This window comes from Gossypium hirsutum, chromosome A13, assembly GCF_007990345.1.
Source record: "Gossypium hirsutum isolate 1008001.06 chromosome A13, Gossypium_hirsutum_v2.1, whole genome shotgun sequence".
Lineage (NCBI taxonomy): Eukaryota > Viridiplantae > Streptophyta > Magnoliopsida > Malvales > Malvaceae > Gossypium > Gossypium hirsutum.
Window position 1 is genome coordinate 681,050 of NC_053436.1, and position 17,935 is coordinate 698,984.

Consider the following 17,935-nt stretch of genomic DNA (forward strand, 5'->3'; position numbering starts at 1 on the left):
TGTTCTGACTTTGGAAAATCATTAAAAATTGTACAAAAATGATTATGAGTTATAGTTTATATGGTTAGAATCCTTAATGAGTCTATTTTTAGAAGAAACAAGCTAAAACATCATCCGAATTCTGTACAATGAGATAATTAATTTTTAGTGAAGAGTGGTCGGAACTGTCAGACAGCGAAACAGGGGAAACTTTAAAGAATAAACTGTACTATTTGGCTGAACCAAAAATTATGAAAATTTTATGGTATGAAGATATGTGAGTCTATTTTCAGGGAAAATTAACGGATCTTAATTTGGAGCTCTGTAGCTCCGGATAAAAATAATTTAGTGACTCTGACTCGGATAAACAGCTTTGAATATACATGTTAGTGAATATTGAAATTATGGTTAATGTTGTTTAAGTGTGTTATACACATTAAGGATGTGGAATGGAGAGGAGGAGGAGGAAAATTGGGAAATATATGAATGATTCGTGTATAAATGGTCATATGTTTGATTATAACTCATAAACGATGAAATATGAATGATGCTTATTTTTGTGCATTATTGATCATGGTTTAAGCTCATGTGTGAAAATAAAGTTTCATAGTATGTGTGTATGGTATATTCAGTATATGATTTGGCATGAAATAATACCATGAATGGTTTATGAATTAACACATGTTGCTATGCCTGATATATGAATAAATGACCAAATTGAGCAGAACGCCGGATTTGAGTACTTCTGATCAAGTGACAAAGTGATAAGTGGTAGCTTTAGCTACACTTATCTGATCAAGTGACAAGTGGAAAGTGATAAGTAATAGCTTCGGCTATACTTATCTGATCAAGTGACAAAGTGATAAGTGATAGCTTCGGCTACACTTATCTGATCAAGTGACAAGTGAAAAGTGATAAGTGATAGCTTCGGCTATACTTATCTGATCAAGAGACAAAGTGATAAGTGATAGCTTTAGCTACACTTATCTGATCAAGAGACAAAGTGATAAGTGGCTACACTTATCTGATCAAGAAACAAAGTGATAAGTGATAGCTTCGGCTACACTTATCTGATCAAGTGACAAGTGAAAAGTGATAAGTGATAGCTTCGGCTATACTTATCTGATCAAGAGACAAAGTGATAAGTGATAGCTTTAGCTACACTTATCTGATCAAGAGACAAAGTGATAAGTGGCTACACTTATCTGATCAAGAAACAAAGTGATAAGTGGCTACACTTATCTGATCAGGGACAAGTGATAATTGATCATACGTAAGACCATAGTTATACTATGGCAATGTGAAAGTGAAGTACTCAATTTTCCGTGACCGTTCCCTAATTTGATTAAGGATGGTAAGTGACAAATGGGCCCAAAAGAATTAAAGTAAATGGATAAGTGGTAGTGTATTTATATCAGGACGATGTTGTTATTCAAACTAAAGTGATATTTTCATTGCTAAATTGAGAATTTCATAAATGTGTTATTGAATGGTATAATCAATAAACATTGAGTTAAATGGTAAATACGTATTAGTTTTGAATTTGATGTCATTGAATTGTACGTGAATTAAATGGAAATTGCTAGTGATATGATTTAAATTATGAGCATGAGAAATTGCGAATTGAATGAAATGGAAATGAAGCATTAAATTGCATGAGTATGTATCGGGTCTCGCAGGCCCTAATTATTATGATTATAATATTTTGATGATATATTGTGAAAAGTTATAGAAACATGTTAATTATTTTGAAAGTTTTAATTTTGATGAAATTTTATAACTCGGTTAAATACGTTTACAAGTGTATGTGTTTTGGTAATGCCTCGTACCCTATTCCGGTGTTGGATACGGGTAAGGGGTGTTACATTTAGTGGTATCAGAGCTGTGGTTTAGTCGGTTCTCGGACCAAACGTAGCATATGTGAGCCTAGCTATACATGCCACGTTATTACTCTTGATGATGTGATATCTCCGGGCTCTAACGAAATTGCTTTGTTAAGACAGAGATGATTTTCAATCGAGCTATTTTTGATAATGCTAAAAATGATATTGAGATAAATGAAATATGCTCACGTTATGTTGGAATTTGGAAAGGTAAGTATAAAAATTTGTGATATGGATGTGTTCATGTATGAAAAGAGATGACTATAAGTTAAAAAAAAAAAAAGTTTATGTTGTGACAAGCTCATCCAAGTATGTTGGTGATTATATAATGCTATGTGCTCAACATATTTGATTAAGTGAATATGATAAGCAAATTTACTTAAATAGATGGAACGTGTGTATGTACATCTGCTTGAATAAGTGAAATTAGTATGTTCATATGATAGAATCTTATGTTTAATTGTTAAATTAAAGATAATAAGATATTTTGTTTTATGTCTAAACCATGAATATTATAATAGTATGAAAAATTGAATTGGAAGTCAAATTGAGTAGAACGCAGGAAAGAGTACTTTCGTTCAGTGATATGTGATGAATTGACGGAAAAGACCATGGTTTGACCATGGCAACATGTGAACATGTGATTATGTGATTCCGTGTAAGACCATAGCTGGGCTATGGCATCGGTAAGTGATATGTGTGATATGTGATTCCGTGTAAGACCATAGCTGGGCTATGGCATCGGTAAGTGATATGTGATTTCGTGTAAGACCATAGTTGGGCTATGGCATCGGTATGTGATTTGTGATTACGTGTAAGACCATAGTTGGACTATGGCATCGAGAAAACGAAGTACACAATTCCGTAAGACGTTCTCTAATTTGGCAAATGTCGGTAAGTAAAATAGAAGCCAAGTATTGGAATTTAAATAGATATTAACGTTGAGCTTGAGTAAGTAAATTCGTTGTGTGAAATTGTGAGTGACAGAAAACATTTGTAATAAATAGATGTGTTAATTTGCTTGGAATGAGTTACGTGGTTATGATGGTATTACATTGATGATGAATACAAAATCATATATATATATATGTATTTATGAGAGCAAGTTGAAAGATTTATGACTTCACCATCACCCCCTTATCAATATTGTTCTATGACGAAAATTATCTTGATGAGACAGATATATTTTTCAACTGAGTTAATTCTAATAGTATAGAAATAAATACTAAAATGTTTGAGTGAAAATGTATTGATTATGAGTTGAAACTCATAAAGGTATGGATCAAAGAATAAAACATTTTTTTATTGATGAATGTTATAATTATACAAGCATATGAGTTATGATATTTGGATTATGATGCTATATAGAAATTTTGATTGTGAATTAGTGATTTGAGTTAGAATTTTGTGTTGAGAACAAAAGTGATTAAAAGCAAATGTTTATTAAATGCTTTGAGAATGTGAACTTAGTAATGAATTGGCTATTTGTGATGGTATGTGTTATGCGCATTTATGTGTAAGATAAATTTGAGGCTTTACTACACTCACCCCCATATTAGTAAAATGTTACAATGAAATTTGTGAGATTTTGGTTGAATAAGCTTACGAGTGTAGTGTTACAGAAGTTCGTGTACGAGAGAATAATAATGTGGTCGGAAAAGTGAATGAATTAGAAAATGAGGACAATATAAAAAGAGAGAAATATTTGATAGTTCTGAAAACTACTCAGGTTATCAAAATGGATATCATTCTATATGGATTGTAATTTTTCGATACTTTGTGTAGCTTCAGATGCTGAAATATCGCTATCCTGATTTTCTTATGAATCTATGTGATTATCTGTAAAAGATATGAAAATCCAAAATCATGTGTGAATTTGAAATATACTGTGGAAGTAAATCATTAACCTACCATCTGGTAAGATTTTCGGGGACGAAAATCCCTAAAGGGGGGAGAGTTGTAATAGCCCGATTTAGGCTTAGTTGGAACAGTGGTTTCGGGACCACAAATCCGACGAAAAAAAAAATGTAATGGCTTGAATTTTCAGAGGTGTCGGAACGGTGATTCGAGATCACTAAATTCGACAAATGGGTAGAAAATATTATTAATTTAGTAAGTATAAGTTAAATATGAAGTTAGGAAAATTTTTGAAATAGTGAATAGTGCACTAGAAATAAATATTAAAATAATTAGAATCGAAATGAGGTATCAAGACCTCGGGGATTTTAAACTGAGCCATAAATATTTTTATAAATATTTATGGAGTGTTAAAAAGTTAGTATTAAAGTTTCGTTAAGAAATTTTAAAGTTCCGATAATTAATTGAACAAAAAGGACTAAATTGTAACAAATGCAAAATTTTGGGAAATGATTAAATAGCTTAAATGATAAAAGGAAGAGGGCTTAAAAGGCAAATAGACCCAAGGTCTATTTGGGCTGGACGGCAGAGGCATGAAATCAGCAAGAAAGTAAGGAGAATTAAGGGCAAAATTGGAAAATTGCAAAAATTTGCTTAATAAAGTTAGGACCCAAGTGGAATTATCTAGATTTCTCTTCATTTTTCTGAATTCTCATCAGCTAAAACACCATGGAAGGGCTTCTTCAAGCTGGTTCTTCATATTTTTATTACAAGTAAGTTCAATTCTTGACTATCTCTTGAAATTTTTGTATTTTTATGACTTTTACAACTAGGCCCACTTGTTAAATCCATTAGTTTTTGATTTTATGAAACAAGTTAAAAGTTGATATGAATATGTGCTGGAAGTATATGATGATTTAGCATGAAATTAGAGCTTTAAATTGTTCATATGCTGATTTTATTGAAAGAATTGAATAGAAAGTGAATGTTTGGGACCTAACAGTAAAAGAGTTTGAAGATAGAGTTATATGTGGAAATTCTAAATTTCAATAGTTGTGTAACAACTTATAATGTTTAGTAAAGTACTAATTGAGAAAATTAGATTAATTGAGGGGTTAATTGAGAAAGGACCGAATTGTATAAACTGTGAAATTTGGGGCAAAATGGAAATCAACATTTTGCACTAAAGCAGTTTTGGACAGCAGCAGTAGTGTAACTTTGAAAAATCACCAAAAATTGTATAGATTGAATTAGAGGATGAATAAAATATGAAACTAAAGCTTATTGAGTCTAGTTTCTTATAAAAGAAATGATGTGAGCAATGGAATTGTAAATCATGAGATATAATAGATTTTGTGAGACAAGGTCAGAATGAATTCGGGTTCCCCTGTTCTGACTTTGGAAAATCATTAAAAATTGTACAAAAATGATTATGAGTTATAGTTTATATGGTTAGAATCCTTAATGAGTCTATTTTTAGAAGAAACAAGCTAAAACATCATCCGAATTCTGTACAATGAGATAATTAATTTTTAGTGAAGAGTGGTCGGAACTGTCAGACAGCGAAACAGGGGAAACTTTAAAGAATAAACTGTACTATTTGGCTGAACCAAAAATTATGAAAATTTTATGGTATGAAGATATGTGAGTCTATTTTCAGGGAAAATTAACGGATCTTAATTTGGAGCTCTGTAGCTCCGGATAAAAATAATTTAGTGACTCTGACTCGGATAAACAGCTTTGAATATACATGTTAGTGAATATTGAAATTATGGTTAATGTTGTTTAAGTGTGTTATACACATTAAGGATGTGGAATGGAGAGGAGGAGGAGGAAAATTGGGAAATATATGAATGATTCGTGTATAAATGGTCATATGTTTGATTATAACTCATAAACGATGAAATATGAATGATGCTTATTTTTGTGCATTATTGATCATGGTTTAAGCTCATGTGTGAAAATAAAGTTTCATAGTATGTGTGTATGGTATATTCAGTATATGATTTGGCATGAAATAATACCATGAATGGTTTATGAATTAACACATGTTGCTATGCCTGATATATGAATAAATGACCAAATTGAGCAGAACGCCGGATTTGAGTACTTCTGATCAAGTGACAAAGTGATAAGTGGTAGCTTTAGCTACACTTATCTGATCAAGTGACAAGTGGAAAGTGATAAGTAATAGCTTCGGCTATACTTATCTGATCAAGTGACAAAGTGATAAGTGATAGCTTCGGCTACACTTATCTGATCAAGTGACAAGTGAAAAGTGATAAGTGATAGCTTCGGCTATACTTATCTGATCAAGAGACAAAGTGATAAGTGATAGCTTTAGCTACACTTATCTGATCAAGAGACAAAGTGATAAGTGGCTACACTTATCTGATCAAGAAACAAAGTGATAAGTGATAGCTTCGGCTACACTTATCTGATCAAGTGACAAGTGAAAAGTGATAAGTGATAGCTTCGGCTATACTTATCTGATCAAGAGACAAAGTGATAAGTGATAGCTTTAGCTACACTTATCTGATCAAGAGACAAAGTGATAAGTGGCTACACTTATCTGATCAAGAAACAAAGTGATAAGTGGCTACACTTATCTGATCAGGGACAAGTGATAATTGATCATACGTAAGACCATAGTTATACTATGGCAATGTGAAAGTGAAGTACTCAATTTTCCGTGACCGTTCCCTAATTTGATTAAGGATGGTAAGTGACAAATGGGCCCAAAAGAATTAAAGTAAATGGATAAGTGGTAGTGTATTTATATCAGGACGATGTTGTTATTCAAACTAAAGTGATATTTTCATTGCTAAATTGAGAATTTCATAAATGTGTTATTGAATGGTATAATCAATAAACATTGAGTTAAATGGTAAATACGTATTAGTTTTGAATTTGATGTCATTGAATTGTACGTGAATTAAATGGAAATTGCTAGTGATATGATTTAAATTATGAGCATGAGAAATTGCGAATTGAATGAAATAGAAATGAAGCATTAAATTGCATGAGTATGTATCGGGTCTCGCAGGCCCTAATTATTATGATTATAATATTTTGATGATATATTGTGAAAAGTTATAGAAACATGTTAATTATTTTGAAAGTTTTAATTTTGATGAAATTTTATAACTCGGTTAAATACGTTTACAAGTGTATGTGTTTTGGTAATGCCTCGTACCCTATTCCGGTGTTGGATACGGGTAAGGGGTGTTACAGTAGATACATAGATCACAATGTCGGTGATAAGCAAATTTTATGTAAAAAACTTATATAAAATAATAATGATGTTTTAGTTGAAATGGTAAATTTAAAGATTTAAGATGCTTCACGCCTTACGGTTAAATCCCATCATTTGCATATTGTCAAAATTTGTCAACTTAACATGTTTATTTTGTGTTAATCATATACAATGCTATATGAGAGTAGACTAATCAACATGCCAAATTAGCAAATTTTGATGGAAATTACTAACAATGTTAATGGTTAGACTGAGATTTTTAAATCAGAAAAATAAACAGATCTAATTTTTAGCTTTTTAAATACATAGACTAAATTTCAAATTTTATAAATTATGTAAATATGGATGGTAGCATATAAGAAAAATAATTATTCATGGAATCTAAGGAAAATAATATTTAACATAATTTCACTTAGCATGCAACAAAATTAATATATGAAAATTAAAGAAGAAATAAGCAAATCATATAAATTTTATTATCATATATTTACTGTTCAAACCTCACCATTTTTAACCTAAAAATATTACATTGTTTAAACACACAATTGAAAAGTAGCAACTATTAAAAACTACCAGACACTGTTTTTTTGTAAAAATGAAGTCGTAATTTTTAGCAGCATTCTCGATGAGCAATATACTGAATCATGGTTCTGTACATTCAAGAGAACGATCTTCACAAGGCTTACCACATTCAACACATTTAGGATAGTAATGAATCTTCTTGACACAAGTGAGAGGGTGTGGATAGTCTTCATAGTTGAAGTTGCTCCCGAGTTTGATGAATGGATATTTTCCAAGCACGCAATTGATAAGTTGTAATTTATATATTTTTTTATCCTATGCTTAGCACATTTATGGATGAATTATCATTAGAGTAGTGGAATTCGATGCTCCTAATCCTTTAATTTCATGTTTTATACTTAAATGAGCATAGGAGAGTAAAAAGAGCAAGAAACGGGCCAAAAATGGAGAAAATGGGTCAACGTGGGAAATCAACACCGCCTGGACATCCTTACACGGGTAGACCACACGCCCGTGTCTTTTTAGCAGACTCTAACACGGCCTAAGTCACCTCAGACGGGCGTGTCACACGACCGTGTCCCTGTCGAGCCCAAGTCTAGTTCTATTCGGAAAAGGCCACTTTTGGTGGTTTTGAAGCATTCTAAAGCCTATATAAACACCCTAGAAGGGCACCTAGAAAACACATGGAGTAGGAGGTAAGGAATTACTCGAAGAAAGCCGATTGATCCATCTCAGTAGCCGGATTCTCCTTTAAGACTGAAGATTTCCCTTCAATTTTCTTCAGGGGTTTTTGGGTTTCTTTATGTTTTGTTATTATTATTCTTCTGAGATGTTTTCTTTTCGACATATGAACTAAATTCCCTAAATACCTATGGGGGATGAAACCTAAGACAGATCTTGTTGCTATTTTCTGAATTATATGATAAATATTTGATTTGTTCTTAATTATGTGTTCTTAATTCTTGCTTTAATATTCCAGGATATTGATTCAAGTATTGATGTGCTTATTCAGAGGAGCAAAAGTCCCTGTCAAGAGTATATCTAGCATAATTAAGCGGAGTTGATTGCACCCCTAGACATAGGGCAACATAAATCTGCCAAATTAGGGTCAAACCTAATAAGGGAATCCATAGATCGAGTTTATGTAACACTAGGGGTTTTAATTAGAAAGAGATTTCAATTAATCAACCTAGGGTTAGACGTTGTTAGTCTCGAGAGAGATAATAATATAAATTAAGGATTTCTACAGATTGAGTCAAGTGAATAAATCGTCTAGTTCAGAGTCAAATAACAAGTGAAGTCTAGGTGGATTCTTCCTTAGGTATTGTCTAAATCAATCAGTTTTCCCAAAAGTATTTCCCCAATTTACTTCCTGTACATTCTTAGTTTAGTTAATTAGTTTAGATAAAGCAAATCCCCTTATTTTTAGGCTAGATAATAAAAAGAAGGTTAATACTAGTACTTTTAGTTCCTTTGGGTTCGACATTCCGATCTTGCTTTAAGCTATACTACTGTTCGATAGGTGCGCTTGCCTTTAATGTGATAATAGTTAGTTTTCAAGTACGATCAATCATAAATATAAAACTTATCAAGCACATCAGCAATCCACGTGAGCAAAAGTATCACAAGTTTCGCAATGGTAAAACCAGTGCTTTGGATCCCTTTCTACCTCACAAATGTCACAATAATAATATTTTGCATAATCATTAATTTTGTCATAAGTGAGTGCAAGAAGATGATCATCGCATTTGTGTTTAACTATAGTTGGTCGCAGAGCACACAAACCGCATAAATGAAAATTACAATCCTTACAACAAAATGCGGCAACGATATCCCTCCCACAAGCACTACACTGCTCCTCATAATCATAATAGAAAAGTAGAGGGTGTTTATGCCCTGGAATTTTTACAACATCTTGGAGACATAGAGCAAAACATCGAAGGCACATGTGATTTCCACATTCATTACATTTATAAGAAAATCCATTAAAAAGAACCTCGCATTTTACACATTTGAACATGCCGTCTGAACTAAGGATGAAGGGTTTTGATCCAGAAAAAAATTGCATTTCTCTGCAAAAATGTTTTGAAAAAAGCTTCATTTTAGGCAATTCAACACAAGATTTATGAAGAAAAAAATCACACCGCAAACAATGGTAGAACTTAGCGAAGATCAATAACAAGAACCCCTCATAGCATTTATCACTATGCTGTTGGGGTTATGAACAAGGATCAAGCAAGGTTTAACAGAAACTTGAGCACCAAGGCTCGAGACTTGCTGAGCAGACAAACTGAATTTGGCCTTTGAACAGAAAATAAAAACAAGAAAAGAGAGAGTATTGATAAATGAATTGCTAATGATTTTATGAACATTGAACAATAGCATAATGCCAATACATAAATCAAGTATTCAACTTGTCAAAACAGAACAAAGTCACCTAATCATCACCTACTACCACTAAGTTACATTGAAATTAGCTAAATGAAATTTTACACTTTGTTTTCCTGAGTTTCAGTCAATCAACACCTAATTACATCAAAAACTATATCAACTAAGTTGAAAATCAACCAAATTACATTACATCAACTTAAGGTAACAAAAAGAACTAAAATGGAACAGCTGCATTAACTTCAATAGCATCTGCTTGGCTCGGGTTGCATGGTCTGTTCCTTGGTTGCTCTTTGAGCTAATGCTTGCCAACTTTAACACTCCTCCTTGGCTAGCATGTTGCAAACTCCCAATTCAGCTCTTAAATGCAGGAACCTTGACACACCAAGTGGTTTTGTCAAAATATCAGCAATTTGTTCTTCTAAACTGCAATGAACCAGTTTCACTTCATGTGCTTGTTCTATATCTCTAACAAAATGAAGCTTAATGTTGAAATGTTTTGTCCTTCCATGGAATACCAGATTCTTTGCAATTGCAACAGCAGATTGGTTTCACACATAATCTCTGTTGCTTCCCTTTGGTAAAGATTCAAATCAGCCAAAATCTTCTTTAGCCAAATAGCTTGGTTGACAGCTCTTGCAGCTGCCACATATTCTGCCTCTGTTGTTGATTGAGCAACAACAGATTGCTTCTTTGAACTCCAGCAAAAAATGGCTGAGCCAAGGGTAAAAACATAGCCTGAGGTGTTTTTCATGCCATCCATCGAGTCAACCCAATCATGTAACACCCCTACTCGTATCCGTCGCTGGAATAGGGTACGAGGCATTACCGGAGTTTATAGAACCATTTTCCATTTATTCGAATCAAGCACTATTCATTTATCGAAAATTATTATTACGTCCCTTAGAAGAGCTCTCGAAGCCCAAAACATACATCGGGACTATTCCGGGATTAAATCTGAACAATAAGGAATTTTTCACTAAATCCCAAAATTTTTCTCAATTTCAGGCATCACACGCTCGTGTGGCTTGGGACATGCCCGTGTGGTTCAGGCCGTGTGGCCAACATGCCCATGTGCCTTACCTCGCTTCAGTCTATGTGGCATCACACGCAAAAGTCCCATGCCTGTGTGGAGAAATAGAGCAGTATGACTTCGAAACCATGAACAAATGGATTCCATATGGCCAAGGCACACGCCCGTGCCGCTATAATAAATACAAAAAAGCCCTATAATAATATTTATTAATTGTTTAAAGTTTTATTTTTTAGTACTTTCTTTAATTAAATTGGTGTCGAGTTGACTCGTGACATTAACTAAGTCACACTCTTAAAAAATAGTATAAATACATATAATGAGATGTGAGTGATGTCGAAACCATTTTTTAAAGGGGTTTGAAAAACAAGGATCGACTTTTTGGAAAATGAAAATGAGAGTTGCCACCAATCTTTTAAAGTGTGATTGGATCACTTTATAAAATGTTTTGGTCTACGAAATTACAAGAAAATAGGTTCGGGAGTCGGTTACGTTCGAGGAAGGATTAGCACCCTCGTAACGCCCAAAATTGGTACCAAATTGAATAATTTTGTCTTAATATCAAAAATTTGAAAGAATAATATTTCCTTTAAGCCGTGATGTTTTGAGAAAAGAATTAAAATTCATTCATTTTAAAAGAGTACAAACATCATATTCAGCATGATTGGACATGATATCTTTAATCTTTCGTAACTGAAGTCATCTCGTGATTTATAAAACTTGTTTAAAAGGATATTGTAAATATTTAGACAAATGAGAAATTGCAACCCAGCATGTTAGGGCACTATTTCTCAAATTTCTAAGTATTCAAAACATTGCCTTGCTTTTTTTTTAAAAAAAAAGTTCCTTTTAATTAAATAAAATATGACTTTTGTTTTTTTTTTTAAATATGATTTACATATTATAAGAAAATAACCTAATTTCAATATATATATATGCTTTATCATTTCATGTAAATATAGTAAAGGTAACGAACAATGATCTAAATTATCTAATATGCTATTATTTTATGCATGGTCATAAATAATATTATTATAAACAAAGTACAACATGGAATATAGTGAATATTATAAATTGTATAACACATACATAACAACATTTAATGCAAACATATCTAAATTTCATAACTATATAACTTTATATGAATATATAAGAGCAAGAATAAAATAAGATGTAAAATTTAACCTATTAGACAATATCAAAATAATGAAAGAATCTAAAAATAAATAAGCAAATTAAATGTATAAATAAAAATAAGCTATTTAGGAATATCATTAAAAAACATGAAAATGATAAAAGTAAACCCCTTTTTTTAAAAAAATACATATATATATGGGCTATACCATGGGTATAATAACTTATAATATACTAAATATTAGTATTACACTTTTAAAAAATTCAAGAATGTGCATATTTAATAAATAATAAAATAGTGTATATTTTATAATAAAACATAGATAATGTAAAAAAATATGATAAAATGTATAATATAATTTATAAAAATATCATAAAGAGTAAAGTATAATATGTAATAAAATAATATGAAAACAAATAACAAAAAATAATATAATATGTATAAACATAGTGAAATATATAAAATGTATATAAAAAAAACATATAATGATATAATATAAAAAAATATTTTTATACATAATTATCATAAAAACATATATTCCTTTCTTTTTTTTAAAAAATATTAATACAATATAAATAATATATATATGCCATATAAAATAATATAATAATATATGATATAATAAAATAATGTATTTTCCTTATTTGATAATAATATAATATACAATTTTAATATAAAATAATATATATAATAAATAAATAAATTTTAAATAAATAAATTTATAAGTAAAAAAACTAAAATTGAAAGTAATTGAAAATTTAGCGTTAATTGTAAAATAATAAAAACATTTGGACTTAATTAAAGCACAAGCTGGAACAGAGGGACTCATTGGGTAGTTAAACCCTAATCCCCAAAACGGCACCGTTTCCAGAATAAATTTTAAAGGCTGTTTGGATTAAATTAAAACAAATATAAAAGATTAAGGTCAAATTAAAATAAAAATAAAATGCAATTGAAAAAAATTTTAAAAATAGAAGGATCAATTGGGCGATTTGCCCATTCTCCAAAAACGCGCGGATCCTTCCCGGGTAATTGGGTCAACGCGCGGATCTTCAGTTTGAAATGACGCCATTTAAACGCTTATTGAATTAAGCAAAACGACATCGTTTTTCAGGGGCTATATAAGCCAAATCTTAGCCCAAAAATCATTTTAACATTCGGTTTTAAAAAAAAATAAACGGAATCCTCTGAAAGAGGATTCGAGGGCTGATTCCAGTGCTGTTGAACCTCCGTTCAGGAGTTTTCTCATTCGCTCATGCGCCACCACGCACGGTGGTCGGAGGGTCAAAACCTTCCCCCTTTTCAGCGAAAGTCAGGTAATCTCTTTTACTTTTCACTATTTGTAATATATGTTAAAATATTCACCTTTGTATTCGATTGGCTACTGGTATTGTAAGTCGATATTACTGTGCTCTGTTGAATTTGTTTGTATATTTCTCTCTTCGTAAATCGTGTGTATATTATTGTCTTTGTAAAAAATCGGGATCCCTTTTACAATGAAGGTATTCGGGCTTTATAGCCACTGTTTACAGTGTATTTACATCTTTATTTTACTTCCTTGCCATATTTGTTGGTTCTGCTCCCTCTTGTTTCCTTTTGCAGGCGATCGAAGAGAAGAAAGGGCACTGATCACGGCGTCGATTTGCGTCTCAACGAGATACAGGGCCTGGAATCACGGCACCTATGAAGGGTAGCTGAAACGACGCAAGGTGAAACGACGTGACTGAAGAAACGTTGATGGGGGCATGATCGATGGTGGCCTTGATTCGGAAGATGGACAGACGCTCCCCGAATCTTCTAGAAGCAGTGACGGCTCAAGGAGGAAAAGGCAGAAACCCTAGGGTTTCCTGCCTTAATGTAATAGTTTGGGCCAATTGGGCCACTTTAGTTCTGGGCTAGGTAGGGTGTAATGGGTACCGGGTAATTAGCTGGGTTTTGGGTTTGGGTTTTAACTTTTGGGCTGTAAAAGGACTGTTTAATAAATAAACATTTATTTATTATTTTTTTGTTTTCAATTTTAAAGCTCGGGCAAATTTTGGTTATTACAAGTGATAAACCAATTTTATGTAAAAAATTCATATAAAATAACAATAAAGCTTTGGTTGAAATGATAAAATTAAAGTTTAAGTTGATTGATGTCTTATGAAAATGTTTAAATCACATCATTTGCTTATTTCCCTGTGTTTAAATTGCTCTTTATACTTTTATATAAATATGTGAAAATAAAAAAAAACCTATGATAATATTTATTAATAGTTTGAAATTTGAGTTTTTAGTACTTTTCTTAATTGAATTAGTGTCGAATTAACTTGTAAAACTAATCCAATCACACACTTGAATAAACATTTAGATACATAGAACACCAGATGGGTAAGGGTGATAAACAAATTTTATGTAAAAAAATTCATGTAACACAACAATGAGGCTTTGGTTAAAATTATAAATTTATTTTGTTAAATATTTAAAATGATAAATTTATACATAGAATACTTGCCATTTACATAGAATACTTGCCATTTGTATATCTTTCATAACTTTAAATTTAAAAAAAATTATATGAAGGTATGAAATGTAAAAGCAACCTATAATAATATTTATTAATGGTTTAAGTTTTGATTTTATAACACTTTCTCTAATCAAGTTGGTGTCAAATTAACTCATGATATTACTCAGTTACACAGTTAGATAATGGTACAGATACATAGCTCATAATGTTGGCGATAAGCAAATCTTATGTAAAAAAACTCATATAAAATAACAATGATGTTTTTGTTGAAATGGTATGTAACACCCCCAACCCTAAACCATTGCCGGAACAGGATTACAGAGCATTACCGGACATTTCAAACAATTTATGATTATTACACAAATGCATAACATGCATTTTATAAATTAATCATTAAGTCTCTTTAATGGACCCTCAAGGCCCAAAATACATGTTAGAAGTGAATCGGGCTTGTTCAAGTTCTTTGGATTTTTCGTGAAATTCCAAAATTTTCCCTAAGTGCAGGGCTCATACACCCATATGGACCAGGGACACTCCCGTGTAACCATATGACACACCCGTGTAGACAAGCCGTATGGCTCACATGGCCATATGACATACCAATGTCTCAGGCCGTGTGGCCACACATGTAACACCCCTTACCCGTATCCAACACCGGAATAGGGTACGAGGCATTACCAAAACACATACACTTGTAAACGTATTTAACCGAGTTATAAAATTTCATCAAAATTAAAACTTTCAAAATAATTAACATGTTTCTATAACTTTTCACAATATATCCTCAAAATATTATAATCATAATAATTAGGGCCTGCGAGACCCGATACATACTCATGCAATTTAATGCTTCATTTCCATTTCATTCAATTCGCAATTTCTCATGCTCATAATTTAAATCATATCACTAGAAATTTCCATTTAATTCACGTACAATTCAATGACATCAAATTCAAAACTAATACGTATTTACCATTTAACTCAATGTTTATTGATTATACCATTCAATAACACATTTATGAAATTCTCAATTTAGCAATGAAAATATCACTTTAGTTTGAATAACAACATCGTCCTGATATAAATACACTACCACTTATCCATTTACTTTAATTCTTTTGGGCCCATTTGTCACTTACCATCCTTAATCAAATTAGGGAACGGTCACGGAAAATTGAGTACTTCACTTTCACTTTGCCATAGTATAACTATGGTCTTACGTATGATCACTTATCACTTGTCCCTGATCAGATAAGTGTAGCCACCTATCACTTTGTTTCTTGATCAGATAAGTGTAGCCACTTATCACTTTGTCTCTTGATCAGATAAGTGTAGCCACTTATCACTTTGTCTCTTGATCAGATAAGTGTAGCTAAAGCTATCACTTATCACTTTTCACTTGTCACTTGATCAGATAAGTGTAGCCGAAGCTATCACTTATCACTTTTCACTTATCACTTATCACTTTTCACTTGTCACTTGATCAGATAAGTGTAGCCGAAGCTATCACTTATCACTTTGTCACTTGATCAGATAAGTATAGCCGAAGCTATTACTTATCACTTTCCACTTGTCACTTGATCAAATAAGTGTAGCTAAAGCTACCACTTATCACTTTGTCACTTGATCAGAAGTACTCAAATCCGGCGTTCCGCTCAATTTGATCATTTATTCATATATCAGGCTTACCAACATGTGTTAATTCATAAACCATTCATGGTATTATTTCATGCCAAATCATATACTGAATATACCATACACACATACTATGAAACTTTATTTTCACACATGAGCTTAAACCATGACCAATAATGCACAAAAATAAGCATCATTCATATTTCATCGTTTATGAGTTATAATCAAACATATGACCATTTATACACGAATCATTCATATATTTCCCAATTTTCCTCCTCCTCCTCTCCATTCCACATCCTTAATGTGTATAACACACTTAAACAACATTAACCATAATTTCAATATTCACTAACATGTATATTCAAAGCTGTTTATCCGAGTCAGAGTCACTAAATTATTTTTATCTGGAGCTACAGAGCTCCAAATTAAGATCCGTTAATTTTCCCTGAAACTAGACTCACATATCTTCATACCATAAAATTTTCATAATTTTTGATTCAGCCAAATAGTACAGTTTATTCTTTAAAGTTTCCCCTGTTTCGCTGTCTGACAGTTCCGACCACTCTTCACTAAAAATTAATTATCTCATTGTACAGAATTCGGATGATGTTTTAGCTTGTTTCTTATTAAAATAGACTCATTAAGGATTCTAACCATATAAACTATAACTCATAATCACTTTTGTACAATTTTTAATGATTTTCCAAAGTCAGAACAGGGGAACCCGAATTCATTCTGACCTTGTCTCACAAAATCTATTATATCTCATGATTTACAATTCCATTGCTCACATCATTTCTTTTATAAGAAACTAGACTCAATAAGCTTTAGTTTCATATTTTATTGATTCTCTAATTCAATCTCTACAATTTTTGGTGATTTTTCAAAGTTACACTACTGCTGCTGTCCAAAACTGCTTTAGTGCAAAATGTTGATTTCCATTTTGCCCCAAATTTCACAGTTTATACAATTCGGTCCTTTCTCAATTAACCCCTCAATTAATCTAATTTTCTCAATTAGTACTTTACTAGACATTATAAGTTGTTACACAACTATTGAAATTCAGAATTTCCACATATAACTCTATCTTCAAACTCTTTTACTATTAGGTCCCAAACATTCACTTTCTATTCAATTCTTTCAATAAAATCAGCATATGAACAATTTAAAGCTCTAATTTCATGCTAAATCATCATATAATTCCAGCACATATTCATATCAACTTTCAACTTCTTTCATAAAATCAAAAACTAATGGATTTAACAAGTGGGCCTAGTTGTAAAAGTCATAAAAATACAAAAATTTCAAGAAATAGTCAAGAATTGAACTTACTTGTAATAAAAATATGAAGAACCAGCTTGAAGAAGCCCTTCCATGGTGTTTTAGCTGATGAGAATTCAGAAAAATGAAGAGAAATCTAGATAATTCCACTTGGGTCCTAACTTTATTAAGCAAATTTTGCAATTTTCCAATTTTGCCCTTAATTCTCCTTACTTTCTTGCTGATTTCATGCCTCTGCCGTCCAGCCCAAATAGACCTTGGGTCTATTTGCCTTTTAAGCCCTCTTCCTTTTATCATTTAAGCTATTTAATCATTTCCCAAAATTTTGCATTTGTTACAATTTAGTCCTTTTTGTTCAATTAATTATCGGAACTTTAAAATTTCTTAACGAAACTTTAATACTAACTTTTTAACACTCCATAAATATTTATAAAAATATTTATGGCTCAGTTTAAAA

The 17,935-nt window shown here is 31.7% G+C and overlaps 1 long non-coding RNA gene across 1 annotated transcript; it reads left to right on the forward strand.

Annotated features, from left to right (window-relative positions):
• The first annotated feature begins 13,173 nt into the window (after nucleotides 1-13,173).
• On the forward strand, nucleotides 13,174-14,053 carry LOC107954843 (uncharacterized). Its single transcript, XR_001699717.2, has 2 exons — nucleotides 13,174-13,369; nucleotides 13,656-14,053. It is a non-coding gene; the product is annotated as an uncharacterized lncRNA (long non-coding RNA).
• The last annotated feature ends 3,882 nt before the right edge of the window (nucleotides 14,054-17,935 follow it).